Below are 4,492 nucleotides of genomic sequence, written 5' to 3'. Positions count from 1 at the left end.
GGGGGGTAAGGTACAGCAGCACAACTTTTGGGGATTTCCAGGGAGGACTGAGGGGCACCAGCAGGGCCAGAGAGCTGTGTGGGGGAGTGAGGGGCACCAGAAGGGCCAAGTGTTCATCGGGGGGAATGAGAGGTACCAGCAGGACCCTGGGTGCTGTGGGTGGGGAGTGAGGGGCACTGGCAGGGCTGGGGGTGTGTGGATGGGGAGTGAGGGGCACTGGCAGGGTTGGGGGGGGTGTAGCTTGAGAATGAGGGGCCTGTGTTCTGTGAGCTAAGAGGGAGGGGGAGCTCTGATTTTCCATGCTAAAAAACCCAAAATCAAGCACCAATATTTATAGGTATTTAGAATTTATTTTATTATAGTGATTGAGGCACTGGTAGGCTTCCAAATTGCTGTAAAATTGTAAATATAGCAATAAAAAATTGTGTTCAATTGACACCTGTATATATGTAGCATTTCATCTAAATGCTTTCATTTTAATCGTGGATTTGGGGGTTTTTATCAGAGAATCTGCAAGTTTTTATCAGAGAGAACCAGGATCCCTGGTGATTAAAGGACAACAATTTTCAAGAGACTTTTGACACTTATGTGCTTTAGAAAATCCCAGCCTGCATTTTGTTTTATATTTAACTGATGACTCAATGAGACATCCATAAGGAACAAATAGCACCAGTCAACAACACAAAAGGCATTTTAGTCCTTGTACAGATGCCATGGAAAAATCCTAATACGGGCACAACCAGCATTGCTTCATCCTGGCACTTTAACTCGTAATTAACCATGATGATCTATTTTATTTCCAGAAATGAACTGGTAAAAAAATGCAAATATGACATTTCTGCCCAAAAATAATTTAATTACTTAACAAATTTTGGCAATGGTTATAAAATTCATCATTCGTGAGCACTTGTATAAGCAGAAATTCATTCACAGAAATGTTCATAAACCCTGGGCATGAAAGTATAAAATGGATATTCAGCCTCTGATTTGCCAAATTGTTCATGAACAATTTCCCCTACTATTCATCCTGTATCAATCTGAGTAACTCTCTTCTTTTTCCCACTTCCATATTTGCTTCTCTTAACACATTCGAGATGTGGCTGAAGCCAGAAGTGTTAAAATGGCATCGACTGTTCTCATGATACTTGGAGAAATACAATGTAGTAGAAAATGTGAGGTGTTTCCGGGTCATTTAGAATCATAGAGTTCAGATAAGGTTTGGATAAACATCAGGTGCTCATTTCTGCTCTATTGTAGTTCCCCAGTGATTCCACTGAAACAAATTAGTGGATATTATTATAAAATTGCAATTAAGCCCCAGAACACTCACTTGTTTAAAATGAGTATCTGAGCATTTTCAGGTTTACAGAACGTTGAACAGTAAGCTCATTCAGGTGGGGACCTTTTCTATCTCTTGGGCAGAATACCCTGTCAACATTTTAACAGATACTGGTAACCAACAATAATAATATATGCAGTCATCAGAATATGTACTGTTCTTAATGTTCTACTTTTGAACTTCTGGTTACATTTTCCCATTAGATTCTTCAGTGTAACATATTTAGAATTTCAAACACTTCATTGAGTGGGCAATGAACTGTGGTCCACATTACAGTAGGGCCACTTAAATTTAGATTGTCTGACTCCAGCATGATAATGGAAATGCAGTACAACAGTATTACTATTTTAGCATCAAAAAAGTGTAGCAGCATATAATTTAATATGTCATGTAAGATTAACTAAGTAGGTCTGAAAGCAGACATCTACCCTGAAATATTAATTGTGAACAGGAGCACATGAAGACACACTGCTCTGGAAAGATAAGGTGAATATAGTTGCATTTGTCAATATAATGAGTAAAACAAACTAAAGGAGTTTTCCAGACCTATTCACAGGAAATGAAATAGAAAACACAGACTAATTAGCAGAGGAAATGTTTTAATTGCTTAAGGAAAGGAACAAAAGAACATTTCTTTTTCTATTATTTTGTGCAAGGCTGGGGGAATTTTGCAAGAATGGAGGGCTGCAGTACCCAGTTGTCTTATTCAAATGAGAAAGTTCTCAGTTCGCAAGAGTTTTTGCCCTCTTTTTGTTACTGTACCAAATTCCCCTGTGATAGCAACTTAACAAGATCCTTAGTTTTAAAAGAGGCAAAGGGCTCTAATGCATTAAATATGCTCTACTATATGTTAAAGTAATTTGAGAGTACCTGTATTTCAGCTCATAGAATTACAGAGGTACAAAGCCACTGGTATGTGGCCTGAATCATCTGCTGCCAGCACACTCTGGGAGGTTGGCAAGCATTATCTCCATTTTATTAGTAGGTAAACTGATACCAAAAGCATGGAGCAGATTTGCCCAAAGCAGCAAGATTGTGTACCCATCTTCAGAACCCTCATTCCATGATTTATTTCTAAGATAGCGTTTCTTTCTAGTTTGGTTTTAGGATTTAAATAGGTTTCTCTTCAACAATAGGTGTGCCACCTGTCCCTTTAATACTTCTTAGAAATAAGTAGACTATATTCATCCTGAGGATCTCAGGAACTTTATCCTCCAGATAGTTTGTTACCAACTGAAATTTTTCCCTTAAAAAGCAGACTGTCTTTTCCCTCTGTCCTTTTCTTAGCCTATAGAACAGTTATTTGAAGAAGCTACCTTCTCAGAAATTGAAGAACTTCATTCTTTTTGCTCTTTGTTTTCAGACTGTAGCTGCATTGGGACCTTGCCCGGAAATGGTTATAGCCTCTATTTGAGCTCCCCTTCTTTGCTGCTTTCTAGGTAAAAGGGAGAAGGTAGGTCACAGTGGCAGAGGTGAGTCAACTCTTGTCTGAGCACCCTGGTTATGGCAAAGTGAGTGAAACCTACTGAAGATGTAAAAACTCAATACTTCTCTCTTGCCCAAGGCTCTTTAGCTTCCTTCAAACTCCAGTAGCCTGACCAAAAACCTGGTCCATTTCCTAATGGCTTGTTGTCTGGAATGTATGAGACAGGCACATCATATACCAGGAGTGCCAATGTAAAAGCATTCAAAGCACATGAAGATAGCTTCACATTGCATAAGAGTTATCAGAAAAAGGCGGGTTGACATTATATTAATAATAACAACAATAATAATAATATTAATAATAAAATATTAATATTAATAATAAAATGATTAGGAGAATAGAATAATTTAGTTGATCACTAAGGAAAACAAAAATGTATGATGAATATTTTAAATGTATGATGAATATTTTATCTTGCCCTACATCCTATACCTATTAAAGCTCTGTGTACTGAATTCAACCGTAAGTACTCTATATCATTACTGTTGTTGTTAATAATAATATGCTCAAAAAGATTATAGGGCCAAAAGTATCAGAACTGAAAGTACTAGTAAATGACAAAAATGAGTTTCTGTACCTATGTAAGTGGTAAATGGAATAATTCTTATAAAATTGAAAGCAGAGCTCTCACCAAGTTAAATAGGGGCTGAATAAATTATTATGTTGCTAATGAGAAAATTAACATTAGGTTGTAGGTGTAATGGGCAGAAGCACAATACTATTAGGAGATATATAAAATACGTTAATTGGTTGGAAGTATATGTGGATGATGTTTTGGGGAATCTTACTTTGTACAAGAGACAGATTCTGACTATCTGACATTGTTATTATGAAAAATTCTGTACCATGGAATGCTTCTGTATCTACTTATGCTGACAATGTTTGTAGGACATACTTACCAGTCAAGGGAAAAGGAGCAGTTCTTAATGACTGTCCTCTGTTCAAATAATAGTTTGCCAAAAGATTGGTTGTTGTTAGGGGAACCCATCTCTAGGAAAGGGGCTTTCCTGAACAGGGCATGTGAACAGAGATAACAAAGGAGAAGGGAGGACGGGGTAAGTAAGAGGATCACATAGAAACCCTTCAGAGGTTTAGGGAGAAGAAAGGGGCATGCTTTCATAGCAAGTGAGATTGCAGGACCAACAAGTCTTGCACCAGTGATGTAGATGCCAGTGGGGAAATGAACAGGGGATCACTCTGATTTTTCATAGACATTAGGGGTGGAAGGGACCTTGGAAGATCATTGAGTCCAGCCCCTGCCTGAGGGCCAGGAAGTCAGCTGGAGTTATAAGATTCCAGCAAGATAAGTATCCAAATTTCTCTTCAAGGCATTCAATGTGCTTGAACCACCTCCGATGGCAGGCTATTCCAGACCTTGGGGGCTTGGGCAGTAAAGAAATTCTTCCTTATGTCTAGCCTGAAATGGTCTTGCAGTAGTTTATAAGTGTTCGACCTTGTCATCCCTTGGGGTGCTCTGGTGAACAATCATTCCCCCAGATCCTGGTGAACACCCCGATAAGCTTATAGGTGGACATCAGATCGCCCCGGAGCCTGCGCTTTTCCAGTCTATAGAGCCCCATAGCTCTCAGCCTGTTGTCATAAGGTTTGTTTTCTTGACCTCTGCTCATGTGCGTGGCTTTTCTCTGGACTCTCTCAAGCTTCTCCAC

This window comes from Gavialis gangeticus, unplaced genomic scaffold, assembly GCF_001723915.1.
Source record: "Gavialis gangeticus isolate Ggan-Ray unplaced genomic scaffold, GavGan_comp1, whole genome shotgun sequence".
Lineage (NCBI taxonomy): Eukaryota > Metazoa > Chordata > Crocodylia > Gavialidae > Gavialis > Gavialis gangeticus.
The sequence above is the reverse complement of the archived record's forward strand: the minus strand, read 5'-3'. Positions refer to the sequence as shown.